The sequence below is a fragment of the Cotesia glomerata genome, linkage group LG9 (genome assembly GCF_020080835.1).
Source record: "Cotesia glomerata isolate CgM1 linkage group LG9, MPM_Cglom_v2.3, whole genome shotgun sequence".
In the NCBI taxonomy this organism is placed as follows: Eukaryota; Metazoa; Arthropoda; class Insecta; order Hymenoptera; family Braconidae; genus Cotesia; species Cotesia glomerata.
Window position 1 is genome coordinate 15,142,786 of NC_058166.1, and position 15,429 is coordinate 15,158,214.

General features: G+C 26.2%; 1 protein-coding gene across 2 annotated transcripts in view; it reads right to left on the minus strand.

The window, feature by feature from the left end:
• Positions 1-15,429, minus strand: part of LOC123271995 (cytoplasmic polyadenylation element-binding protein 2) — a 132,236-nt gene that overhangs the window by 114,883 nt on the left and 1,924 nt on the right. The gene's annotated exons all lie outside the window — the stretch shown is intronic.

Here is a 15,429-nt window from a genome sequence, read left to right on the forward strand (position 1 = left end):
ATTTTTATTCATTATTAATAAACAATAACTCCGAATTTTACGCCTTGACTTCAGGATTAAAGATGGCTGCCGTTAAAGCGAGACTGGCGGTGGTTTTAATAAACACATATTAGTATCTAATAAAATTTTATTAAATACTAATAAAATTTTATTCACTGCAAAACAAATTATATTTATATGTAATTAATATTTATTGACAAGTAGTACTAAAGTAAAAAAAATCCAAATACGCGTTTTTATTCGCTGTGAATAAAATTGTCTCTCAGTGTAAAGCACTCTCTGATGCTTCGCATCATGAGTCGTGCAATAAAGTAGTCAAAAAAGATACACTGGCCAGCCACAAACGATACTTCTACCCTATTTCGAAAGTTTTAACAGCAATTTGCAGAAGGTTTTTATGAAAATAAATGAAAGCGACGATCTATGAAGTCAAACATTTTACAGTTTTTTTCATCCAACGCGCTGTTAACAAAGCAAAAGTGTAAAACTCATAAAAGTAAAATGTTTTAAGCGACATAAATCCGTTTTTAGTTTGTACAGGTGAGTTTATATTTATAGAAGACCCTTACTAAATTTATTTTTGGTCATAAATTTAAAAATATATTAAAATGTCGGAAGAGTTATATCTAGGTCAGTTTCTGTTTTTAGTATATATTTTTTCGATTCTATAAATAAAAATAAATAACGGTAAATATTGTGATATTCAAAAAAATGTCGATAGTGAATCGCGTGCGCCTAGAGGTTAGATGTGGCTGCGTAGGTCTGGCAGTGCCGCAGGCCGCAGTAGCAGCAGTTCTAAACGACTTGTGTTTATTCTGCTTGAGGTCACTGGTATCGATTAGTGACGTTGCATTTACTACCTACTTACCAACGACACGATCAGCTACTACGAATACTAACTACTACTGGTACTAGTACTAGTACTAGTATGAAAATTTGAATATATTTTATGCATACATTTTTAAACTCTGTAACCCTCCAAAGTTTTCAATGTTTTTATATCATGAACTATACTTACATTACATTAGTTATCAAAATTTTTCAAGGTCTGAATGTAAATTTATAAATTATTATAATACATCCAAGAATATTTAACTCAATATTTAGCAGATTTTAAGCTCAAGGTAAAAAAATTAATCAGGTCAATCAGTAAACATATGACGAAAGCGCTGAAAAGATTGTCAACATCATTATCTTCAAACGTTCTTCATTTTGTTTTTATGAAGTGATGTTAAGACTAAAAATAGCTATTTGAATAGTATTATTATTATTATTACTGATTAATTTAAATGAACTTGCCAACTTTGTGGACAATAAATAATTATCTATATTATTAAAAGAATAAGTAAAATTTTTTGACCAGTGTATTTATGTGATAAAATGGGTTTTTCTGGTTAAATTTGGTATCGTTAGAACGATCTTGACCAAAAGTTGTGCCTTTTCAAGGTTTCATATCATTCTTACCAATAGTTACTTTGTGATGATAGGTATTTAATTTAGGCTCCATTCGAAAATGCTCTATCTCTGAATACATCGTTAAGAAATGACCTTGTATTTTGTGAACTATTGACATTTTTAAAGATATAAGCTCATCCCGATGTTACACTCATCGAGACCTTTTATTTGAGTACCCACATCAATTTTTCATATATTTTATATATTTATATAGTTCACAAATACCATATATATATAATATATAAAAATTGCCATGTGGGTACTTAAATGAAAGGTCTCGATGGGTGTAACATCGGAATGGGCTTGTATCTTTAAAAATGTCAATAATTAAGAGATGACCCTGTATCTTGTGAACTATTGACATTTTTAAAGATATAAGCTCACCCCGACATTACACTCATCGAGACCTTTCATTTGAGTACCCACATCAATTTTTCATATATTTTATATATTTATATATTTCACAAATACCATATATATATAATATATAAAAATTGCCATGTGGGTACTTAAATGAAAGATCTCGATGAGTGTAACATCGGAATGGGCTTGTATCTTTAAAAATGTCAATAATTAAGAGATGACCCTGTATCTTGTGAACTTTTGACATTTTTAAAGATATAAGCTCACCCCGACATTACACTCATCGAGACCTTTCATTTGAGTACCAACATCAATTTTTCATATATTTTATATATTTAACAAATACCCTATATATAAAATATATAAAAATTGCCATGTAGGTACTCAAATGAAAGGTCTCGATGAGTGAAACATCGGAATGGGCTTATATCTTTAAAAATGTCAATAATTAAGAAATTGCATTGTATCTTCTAAAATAATGATATTTTTAACAATAATAAGCTCATCTAGATATTACAATCATTAAGAGCTTTCATTTGAGTACCCACATGCATTTTGATATATTTTTCATATATACATATATATAAATATATGAAAAATTTATGTGGGTACTCAAATGAGAGGTCTCGATGAGTGTAATGTCGGGGTGAGCTTATATCTTTAAAAATCTCAATAGTTCACAAGATACAGGGTCATTTCTTAATTATGTATCTAGAAATCGAGTATTTTTCAATGCAGCCTATCGGTGAGAATGATATGAAACCTTGAAAAGGCACAAATTCAAGTCAAGACCTTTACAATGACATTAAATTTTACTAAAAAAACCGATTTTATCATATGACTATCCTGGACACAAAATTTTTCTTATTCTCTTAATAATATATATGAGAATTCCATCGTAAATTACGAATAAATTACAAAACAATGGACAAGAAATTAGCGGAGAAACTGAATGAAGGAAAATAGTTGAGTGAAATGCATGAATCAAATTGGTGACGCCTGCGATCAAGCTCGCGTTCGTATCGCCTGACTATTGATTCGATGACATTTTTAGTGTATATTTATATTATACAATAACATACTGCACATTCTCTGTTGATGCTTGCGGCAATATTTAATGGGACAGACTTTGCTACGTGGCATAACTAACAAAACAAGAGAAAACCTGTAGCGAGACTTTTACTACCCCTCACCCTGTTGGGATTTTCTTCACCCGTTTTCATTCCCCGTCAACCCTACTCCCAAGTCCATAACGCCGCCATTCGCGTACGGCATCCCCTCTCTGGTGTAACCAGTCTTTGTGTTGCCCTCTTCCCACTACTAAAGCCAACCCCCTCATGCTATAACACAAACGGGGTGACCTACTTATGCTATTGCTGCTGCTACCGAGGAAAAACGCTTTTCTTTCATATAGCCTGGGCAAGTGCTGTTCTCTCTCTTTCTCTTTCTCTATGTCTCTTTCTTCCGAGCTTTTCCATTCCCTTAAGTATTTTACATTAATTGAAATACTGCCGACGAAAGTACTAGTTAAAACAGAGAACTTACAAAACTAGAACGGGAAATTTTATTTTTGCATTTACTAAATACAATAAAAATAATTTTTAAGTTACAGAAATTGAATTTTTATCCTAATTTTGTTTAAAGTTCCTTCTTTTCGACAACATGTCGGTGAATTTGTAAAAACATGGATAAAATTTAAGTATCTTAGTAAAATATTATATTCATTGTTATAAAAGTTTATAAATGGATTTTGTTTTAATGCTGATTCTAGGGAAAATTAGAGGCAGAATTTTCAGAATAAAAATTTTTTGACGCTTTGGATAATAAAAAATGAAGAAAGCTCAGCAGCTAGTTCGATTTTACTCTTTACGGCAATTCAATGTAGTAAGAATGTAATTTTACTTCAAAGAAGACTTCTGACACAATTTATCCGAATCGAAAAGGACCGAAACCTACTATTCATATATATGAATAACGTACAAAAAAAAATTTGATTTATGATGAATTTCCGGATGAACTTCAGATTGTGAAACAAATATGAATTTCATAATGAACTTCATCGTGAATTTCAGACGAAGTTCATGATGAATTTCATCGTGAATTCCAGCTAAATTTCATGATGAATTTGAAACAAATCGTATATGAAACTTAATTTTTTTAATCTGTAAAAAATGTTCGCAGTCAATTCTCGTACAAAAAATTAGGAAAACGGTTGACCCTGAAGGCCATCCTTGCAACTTCCCGCTAATTCCATACCTGGGCGCTTAAAATTGCATTTACGACGTTTTTGAGCTCGAAGAGCTCAAAAATACAATTTATACGTTGTTTTAAGCTCTTCGAGCTCAAAAAGATAACTTTTCTATGCTTTTGAGCTTTTCAAGCTCAAAAGTATGATAGAAGGTTGATAAAATACTATTTTTTGAGTTTTCAAACCGCAATAACTTTTGAATGAATAAATCGATTTTCACGCGGTTGGCGGCATTCAACGTAGTTTTGTAAGTCTTATGAAAAATTTTTAAGTTTATATTGTTCAAACTAGAAATTTCGGAGTAATTCTGAAAAAACACTTTTTTGGGTTTTCTTTCCTGCACGATATCTCTCGAACGAATTAACCGATTTTGACCGGATTAGCGGCGATCGACGTGGTTTTTCAAGGTTAAGAACTGATTAGTTTTTGGAGTTGATCTATAAAGCCGTTCGAAAGTTATTCCAAAAAAAACCACTTGAAAAAATTTTTTTTTTTCAGTTTTTTTTAGATTTTTCGAAATCTATCGGTCCGAATCGAACAAATTGTATCCAAAATCTAAGTTTGGATAAGCCATTTCGAATGGTGCCAACCGCGATCGAATCGGTGGAGCCATTCAATAGTTATGAGAGGTTTACATACTTACATACACACACACACACACACACACACACACACACACACACACACACACACACACACACACACACACAGACATAGTGACACCCTCACGGGGATTCAAACGTCGAGATCTGATGAAAACTCGATTTTTGTAAAACGGGGTAAAACCAATAACTTCCCGATTTTTGAAAATCTGAGATTTTCTTAGCGGGAAGTTAAAAAAATTTTGGTTCATAATGAATTTCCGGATGAACTTCAGATTGTGACACAAATATGAATTTCACGATGAATTTCATGATGAATTTCAGTTGAAGTTCATGCTGAACTTGGAACGAATTACTTAGAAAACTTATGATTTTTAACTAGTAAAATAAATGATTAGAGTTGACAGTAGTAAAAAATCTTTTTTAATTCACACTGTCTCAAAAGTCGATATTTGACAGCTTTTATTGAATAAATTTTTAAGTGCAAATTTACGATTCTCTAACTTTTATTTTGATATATTTTTTGGAGTAAAAGAACACAATTACAAAATAATATTTCGAAATTCATCATGAATTTCAGAACGAATTCCAGCTGAATTTCACGATGAATTTTAAAGAAATCGTATGTTAAACTTGATTTTTTTAATCTGTAAAAAAATATTCAGAGTCAATTATAGCAGAATTTGGAGTTTTATTTACACTGACTTAACATTTACGATTCTCTAACTTTTATTTGGATATATTTTTTGGAATAAAAGAACACAATTTGCAAAATAATATTTTGAAATTCATCATGAATTTCAGAACGAATTCCAGCTGAATTTCATGATGAATTAGAGACAAACATTATGAAATTCAGCTGGAATTCACGAAGAAATTCATTATGAAATTCATATTTGTTTCACAATCTGGTTCATTCGGAAATTCATCATGAACCAAAAGTTTTTTGTACGGGATGGTTTGAAAAGTATTTTTAATGTATTTTAATTTTTTTTTTAATTAAGAAAATTAAAAAATTTATCGATAAAACAGAGCATAGAAAAAAATTTAATAGAATTATTCAAATTAAATAACACACCAACAAGGTACTAAGAATGGAAATAATTTCTAACTATTACGTAAGCATGAAATAGTATTTAAAAAAAAAGTTTTTCAAAAATTCGAAAGAAAATATTTGAAAAAAATCCGCCAAATTTCAAATTTTTTTTAAATTACCCAAAATACATCGAAATTACAAAAAATTTCATTGGTCTCATATTGTAGAACACAAAATTCCTAACGGTCATTGCAATAAGTAATTTTTCATCCATTTATTTTGTTTAATTAATTCATCCAACTGTTTAATTAATAAAGTTGCTATTTATGTCATTTTTTAAACGTAAGTAAAAATTCATGAAGTATTTATTGAAAAAGAATAAATTATTTTCAAGCAAAGAAAATTTTTTTTTTGCAGTACGTTACGAAATTAAACAAAAAAATAACTTTAGTTTAGATAAATAGATTTTTAAAATGAATTTGGATTAAAATAATTTTGCAAAAATAAATTTAATTTATTACTTACTGATTTTTATATTTTTTTATGAAAATAAATAATTGATAAATCAAAAATATTTTGATAATACTCTATCACTGTTAAAAATTTTTGTAAAATTACAATCATATTACAAAACAAATGATATGTAAAATTACAAATCAGTGTATAGCAATGCAAAATAAAATACAATTCATGTAATTTTCGAACACCTGTCAGGAAATCTACTAAGATGTATTGTAATTTTACAATCTTCTTGTATAAACCTAACACGCATTGTAATATTACAGAACCGTTCGTCAATTTTTAAGAAAAAGCTTTTTAATTTTGCAAACATTATTTGTGATCTGATTCGGCAAAATTGTATTTAAATCACAAAAAAATATTGTAATTTATATTACAATAATCTCATAAAAAATTTAAAAAGCTTTTTTTTATTTTTATAATTTTCATTTTAAAGTGACACAGTGCAATGTAATGTTACCAGAAAATTTTATTTATATTACACGAATTGCAGTTCTACTTCACTGTTTTCAAATTTTAAAAACAATACTTTTCAGTTTTACAAAAATGAGACTGATGTATTAAAAAACAACAATGTCCATATTTATTTTTACTAATTTTTAGTCTATGGTTGTTTATTTGCAATAATAAATTCGAGGCATCATTTATCTTTTATAAATTTTAATATTATGCTCAAACGATCATTTCGAAATCAATATATTTGAATGAGTATATGTTAGACTTTAATTTTTATAATATTCAATGAATTATAAATAAAGTAAAAGTTAGTTATTTTCCATCAATAAACAGCATCATATAACACAAATAATGTAATTAATAAATAATAAGCCGTAATGCTCAATCACCATTTAGGATTAGCTTATAAAAATAATAAGATGTTGAACCACCTATTGGTCGTACGGCGTAGGGTGTTAGGTATTGGTCTTGCAAGCGCGCGGCTCGCGTTCGATTCTTAGTTAGGGTAAATATTACTTTCATTTTATATAATCTAAGTTGTAATAATTAGGTCTACGTGAGATTCAAAATCTAGTCAGGGCTTGATAAAAATAAAATGACAACAAATATTAAATCAAATCTTCCTTTTTTATTATTTCAATTCAAGTAAAATTCAAGGAAAGTATTGTAATTTTACTAACTTAGCTAATCTCAAAATATTTGTAAAATTACAAAACCGTTTTGTAAAATTAGTAACCTCACAGAGCTATATATGTTTTGTAATATTACTATACCCGATTGTAATTTTAAATAAATGTTTTGCCTATTAGCTTCCAATACATTTCTTTTAAAATTACAATCGAAATTTTTAACAGTGTAATAATTCCAATAATTTATCCATTAGCTATACATTAAACTAGAAATCGAATACAACAATCAATTACCATCTATTACTATAAATAATAAAATACAGTTCAACGTTTAATTTAGTTTTTTTCAGAAATTTTGCAGATTATAAAAAAGAAAATCTATTTTTCATTTTAGTTATCGTCGTCTAAATTTTATTGCTGTATAATAATTGAATTAATATACTTAAAATGTTTCATATAAATCTAACTTTCTGTTTATTGTAAATAATATCAATTAATATTGCTAAAAATTTTAACCCAACTTATTTATCTTTAATTAAGCCGAAATATTTACCCAAACGTCAGAGTAGTTTAAAAAAGAATATTAAAGTTACACATATATATTTTCTTTCATATAAGTTGATTTTAATTTAATTTTGAAATGGAAATAGAGAGAAAACAAAATTTTCTGAACAAACTTTCTTGATACACATATTTATTGTACAGAATTATTAGTATTTTATATTTCGATGTTTATCAATAAAAGGCGAAAAGGTAACTTATACGAATTACTTTTCCAAATGCAGGAGAACGAAGTTCGTCAGTTCAGCCGCTAAGATAATAAATCAGTAAAGCAAGAAAAAGTATGACGAAGAGAGATTGGTACAAAACAAGCAGTAAGCAGAGAAAAAACGTAAAAATAAAGATAAATATCTACTTTAATGTTCAAACTTTTAGATTAAAGTCTCATTTGTTTATTTGTAGACTTGTAGAGAAAAAATAACATACGAAAATTTCCAGAAGCCTAGACTATAAGTGTAAACAAAATTGTAAATTTTGAATGAACTTGAAAGTATTTTTCACAATAATTACGTGAGTAAATAAAAACTAGCAACCTTGCATCACTATGTGACTGCCGTAACTTGAGAAGGGTAAATAAATAAAATTTTGCTTCATTAAATAATGACTTTTGTTAAATTGCACTGTACTTTCTTATCTATTGACGTTTCTTAAGATATAAGCTCATCTTGATGTTACACTCATCAAGAGCTTTCATTTGAGTATACACATGCATTTTTGATATATTTTTCATATATACATATATATATAATATATAAATATATAAAATATATGAAAAATTGATGTGGGTACTCAAATGAAAGGTCTTGATGAGTGTAACATCGGGATGAACTAATATCTTTAAAAATATCATTAGTTGACAAGATAGCAATGTCAGTTCTTAATTATTGACATTTTTTAAGATATAAGCTCATCTCGATGTTACACTCATTAAGAGCTTTCATTTGAGTACCCACATGCATTTTGATATATATATATACATAAATATATATATATATATATATATTAGGGTGTGCCAAAAAAAGACGATATTTTTTTTTTTTCACTCTTAGCCCAAAATATGATAGGATATGTCTAAACAAAAATTCTGTCAAAAGGCCATCTCTTAATTTCAATTTTAAGAGCTCCTTCATCGAACTTGCAAATTTGATATACTAAAAAATTTATACTAAATTTTTTGTTCTATATCATCGATAGTTCAATTGAAAAAAGTGAAAAATAATAAAAACAAAACTTTGTAGGTCTGTAGCTTTTTTGTTATTGATTATACAAAAAAATTGTTAAAAACTTTGTTATAGAGCATCAAACGAACTACAAAATTGCCATTTAATTTTTTTTTCTATCTCCAATAGTTTGGCTGTTAAATGCAAAAAACGTAAAATTTTCAAAAAATTCAAATTTCAAAGATCCGTAAAAACTTAAATAATGACGATTGATTTATGACTCACTGAAATTTTTCTCAGAAATTTAATGCTTAAAAAGGTCCAATCATTCATTTTATCAAAAAAATTTTCTTCACAGCTTGCAGGGTAAAAATACTGTTTAAGACCGTACTTTCCATGTTATTTATATGGGAAAACTTAAAGTTCGATGAAGGAGCTCTTAAAATTGAAATTAAGAGATGGCCTTTTGACAGAATTTTTGTTTAGACATATCCTATCATATTTTGGGCTAAGAGTGAAAAAAAAATATCGTCTTTTTTTGGCACACACCTTAATATATATATATATATATATATATATATATATATATATATATATATATATATATATATATATATATATATATATATATATAAAATATATGAAAAATTGATGTGGGTACTCAAATGAAAGGTATTGATGAGTGTAACATCGGGATGAACTAATATCTTTAAAAATATCATTAGTTGACAAGATAGCAATGTCAGTTCTTAATTATTGACATTTTTTAAGGTATAAGCTCATCTCGATGTTACACTCATTAAGAGCTTTCATTTGAGTACCCACATGCATTTTGATATATTTTTCATATATACATAAATATAATATATATAAATATATGAAAAATTGATGTGGGTACTCAAATGAAAGATCTCGATGAGTGTAATGTCAGGATGAGCTTATATCTTTAAAAATGTCAATAGTTCTCAAGATACAAGGTAATTTCTTTATTATGTATCTAGCGATAAAGAATTTTCGAATGCAGCCTGAATACTTATCATAATAAATTGACTATTGGTGAGAATGATATGAAACCTTGAAAAGGCACAAATTCAAGACTTTTGCAATGACACTAAAGTTCACAAAAAAATCCGATTTTATCATACACTGTAAAAAAAAAACCGGTATAAGTCCATGTGGTGTACGGTGTTAAAAATTCCGGTGTTAAATTCAACACCGAAATCGGTGTAGCAGTAACACCGGTCGCGGTGCCCTACAAAATTCTGGAATTCCCTACCACATAGTTTTTGAGAAATCATTGATAAACTAGTAAAGTAAACAAATAAAGTCATGCGTGGAAGTAAGTGAGCAATAGCCCGTAAGAGAGGCAACACTAGCGCGTGACGAAGACAGCAGTAGCATAAACTATAGGTTGGGAAAGAACTACCTTAATTTTTAAATGAAATAAAATAAAATTTGACGAAAAATATTCTAATAAAAAATTAAACAATATCAAATTGCTTACGCGCCAAATTTTTATTTTACATATGTAATTGCAATGAATTAAATTTTCTCAATAAACTTTACAGCTTCGTTGGTTAGTCAATTATATATTGTACGATTCGTTGAAAATAATAGATAATAGATAACACATGTTTAATTATGAATTATACTTCCACAGCGTTTAGAGGCTTAAATTTAAATTTATTTTCCCGCGCGAATAGATCAAGAGCCTGCGCACATCTCGATCGTTCCCCGCATTGCTTTGTTATGCTAATAACTTCAATAATTCAAAAAATCCACTAGTGCTGATAGAAAATGTAGAGAAAAATATCACGCCTGAAATAAATTAACCGATTTTTACTTGCTTTGCAATAATCTTTAAATTTTGACAATCTTAAGTCAAAAAAATAGTTCATTAATTTAAATTTAACTGTTAAAATCTTTCAATAATTTTATTTTAGATTCAATTTGTTAATTGTCTATTTTTATAATTATTCTTTGTAAAAATTTCATCTTCAATAAAAACCAATGAAATAAAAACTAAGAAGAGGAAGGAAAAATACAAGTATTGTTTAATTCATCTAAATTGTATTCCCTTTAATAATTTTTTTGTGTTAATATAATTTTTATCAATAAATATTACAGCTCAGAATTAAAAACTTCCTGACAACTGCAATATATTCCATTTTATTCTATAGAGAAACATTTTGAAGTCGAAAAAAATCTTGAATGCTTCACAGAGGATCTAAAAGTAAAATTTATGTCAAAAAAATTATAATTTAAATATTGGAAGTCCAAAATTTTAAATTAACTTCATAAAAATAAAATTTTTTATAATTTAGACAAATATAATCAATAATTTGTGAGTTTTGTTTAAGAAAAATATCTATATAATTTTTCTAAAATATGTAGCTCGATTAAAATTGAATCAAAATTCAATTATCGACATTTTAATATTAAAAATGAATATTTTGATAGAATTAGACCTTTTAACTTGACAGCTCTGAGTTGAAGTTTCATTAAAGAACAAATTACAAAAATACTTTTTAATAAAATACGACTGCAAATAATGATAATCGCAGCAACTTATTCAAAATTAAAGATTTTCAGTTCATCAGTTATAATTTCACGCTGTTATAAGTTTATAAAGAAAATCTTGTATACATAGTTAGATCTAACGATGCATGATCTTGTAAGCCAACTTTTTTACTGTACATATGATAATATGATCTTACTATACTGTCGCAAGAAACTCTATTACTTTACAGACTTTACTATGCCATACTAAGTTGACTATAAAATTGACTTTTATATTTATAGAATTACATACAATTCAAAATTAAAATTCAATCAGCTAATTTTTGATTGATTTATTGATAAATTTATATAAAATAAATTTTTTTTTCCTACAATAGATTTAGCAGAAAAAAATTTCCTTTGTTCGAATCTTTAAATTACATTGAAGAACAATACATGATTTTATTGAAGCTCAAACGACATTAACCGCACTGCAGAATGCATTAGACTGCAGCGTCGGCCTATTTTCGTTCTAAACTATTTTTGGACCAGCTTCAAAGATCAATACTTTGCTTTTTCGCATAGAATAATCCTAGATTTTTCGAGTTACACTCTTACTATTGCATATATTAACAATTATTGGAGAGATATTTACAAATATTACAGGAATGTAATAATCTCAGTACCGACTGAAAAATAAAATAACATTTATCATAGTAAACAACAAATACTCATATCGCGCCACGACTATGTTACGATGATTGCCAACTGTACAGCAATACATGTGTACTGATATACACACTCAAGGTGAAAAACGAATATATGTACATATGACTTCGATTTACTCTTTTAACTTTTATGTTATTGTTCCACTTTTAGTTATTAAAAATTAATTCAATGGATTTAGTAATTCTATTTAAATTTCTTCGTTAATTATATAGTATTGTAATTTATTTAAAATAAAATTGATATTATCCAGTTTAATTTTGTAAAACTAAATATTTATGCAAAGTTATGATTTAATGGTTTAAATAATAATATATTTTATCCATAATTAGCAATATGCTATTTTTTTTATAATTTAAAATTTATAATTTGATTGAAATATAAAATTATCTCCTTTTTTAGAATTTTATTTTATATGAATAAATTTTTAAGCACTCTTTCAAATTTTTTTTTAAATATATGAATTCTTTTTTCATTTTTAATATTTTTCGGCAAACTATTATATCAATTATAACCCAAATAAACGATCGATTTTTCTCCTGTAGACTGGTAGAAGGATTTATTAACTATTAATAATTTAATTTATTTGAAGACAATTATTAAATTTTAATAAATATTTTTTAACATTCAATAAATATTTATTTGGTAGGAAAGTACATTTATTAATAGTTAATAAGTATTTATTAATAGTTAACAAATATTTATTAACAGTTAATAAATATTTTGTTGAGTGAATTTGTTTCGCCTGCAATGTCATATGATATGAAGATTGCTTATAAACAGAAATCATTTTTAAAAATTATTTGCAATAATTATATAACATTATAATAACGTTTATTGTAACATACCGAATTCTATGACAACTCATAATTATTTTTTATATTTTTAAATATTAAAAACGTAAATTTATTTAGTGAATTTAATTATTTTCATGTATTCCAGCTATAGAGTTATAAAAAGTGTCAAAAGAAAATTGCTATTTTTGCTTTTGATTTTAAATAAATATTTGTTAACGGTTAATAAAGCTTATTGAAAATAAACAAATCCTTTTATAAGTGTATAATTCATAGTTTTAATTATTTCAAATTTTTTTTAAATTCAAAATAAATTTTTTAATTTTCAGTTTTAAAAAAAAATTAAATTTTTACCAAAAATTTTAAATAAAATTTTTACCAAAAATTTTAGATAAAATTTTTACTAAAAATTGTAAATAAAATTTTTACTAACAATTTTAAATGAAATTTTCACCAAAAATTTTAAATAAAATTTATTCAAATAAATTTTTTTGCATTCCACATTTTACAATAAACAATTAAAAAAAAATATTTTGTCAAAAAATTGAGATTTAAAAAAACTTTCTTTAAATTATTTTATTTATAATTAACTTTAATTAATAAAAAAAAAAAAAAAAAAATAAATGAATACTCAAAAAAAATTTATTTTTTTACGGCCAGAGATAATATAGTTTTTATTTCTAAACAAACAAATTACTAATTTTTTTATTATTATGTTTTTAATTATTAACTTTTCATTTATTTCCAGGCTCCAATTGATTCAATAGTCAGCGCATATAATACAGTTGAAAAAAAAGCGCTTATAAGTTTTTTGAGTACTTGCCTGGTATCGATTTATAAATTTTTGTTTTAACCCGTTTACATATTCACTGATCAAAACTAAAAAAAAAAAATAACTTATACTGCAGTTAATTAAAAAATTACAAAAGTAAGTGGATGAAAAAAAAAAGGAATTTTATAAATTGGGTTGATTGTTTGACGTTAACAATGTATGCTGCGACTGAACACACTTAATATATTTTTATTTTTTTTCATGGATTGACAATGCTTCAGGATATAATCAATATTTACACCTAGCTCGGTTCAGCTAATAAAAGACGGTTAAAAAGGTCTCTGCGGTAAGATAAAAATTCCCGAAGAAAATGCCAAGGGAAAAAATAAATAAAATAATAAAAATAAAGAAAATGATGATTAAAACGAAACTCTCGCCATTTCGTTCGAATGGTATGCACCACTTATTTTTGTTCTGCGGTTAAAATAGCTAAGCTTACTTATGCTAGACACATCGACCGAGAAGAGAGAAGCTAGTTGAAGAAATTAGGTCACAATTCGACGACGAATCAACGTACAATAATGTTTTTTGTAAAATAAACTCTGTATTTTGTTTTATCAAAATTATTTACTGCCTAGTAAATAATTTAGTCAATAATTTAAGAGAAGTTTTTAAAATTTTTCCAAAAATTTAAAAATAGTTTTCAAACTTTTTGCTTGAAAAAAAGTTAATAAATCCAAAAATACTCTTACAAATAGTATAAAAAATGAAACAACAAAAATATCATGAAGCAGTTGAAAAAACTCGACTAACGACAACTCTAAAATTAAATGTGTACTTATAAGTGTCGTTGCATAACACACCACGTATGAACTTATAGTGTGATATTTCGTAACAGATCAAAAACACAACGAAACTTTTGGTACTGTAAATCTAAAATCAAGTTGAAAATTAAAAATAAAAATAAGGGTAATTATTTACAAGGGGGTCAATCACATTTTGAGCTATGATTAGGTGAAAAATTAACATTTAAAAATTTTTTTTTATCCTACTTGTTTTTACGGCGCATTTATGATAAAAAATACCGTAAAAAAAAAAAATAAAGATTTCAAGTTTTTTTGCCTTTAAAAGTTGGAAAAAATTATTGCTCTCATGTTTTTGGAAAAAATTTCTATTTTATCTTTTTTTGGTATATTTTTTTTGAAAAGTAGATATAAAAACGAACAATTAAAAAAAAAAATTGAATATCACAATTTTCTAAAAAACATAAATTTTTTTTTAAATTTGTTAAAATTCTTAAAATTCAAAAAAATGAAAATTAAAGTGGTTGATCCCACTTGTAAATATTCACCGAAAAAATTGTTACGGCGCATTTATGATAAAAAATGTGAAAGAAAAAAATAAAGATTTCGATAGCTTTTTTGCCTTCAAAATTTGGAAAAAATTTTTGCTCATGTTTTTGGATAAAATTTCTATTTTATCTTTTCTTTATATTTTAGATATATATATTTTTTTAAAAGTATATAAAGAAACGAACAATTAAAAAAAATGATTATCACAATTTTCTAAAAAATTTATAAAATTTGTTAAAATCGATAAAATTCTTATA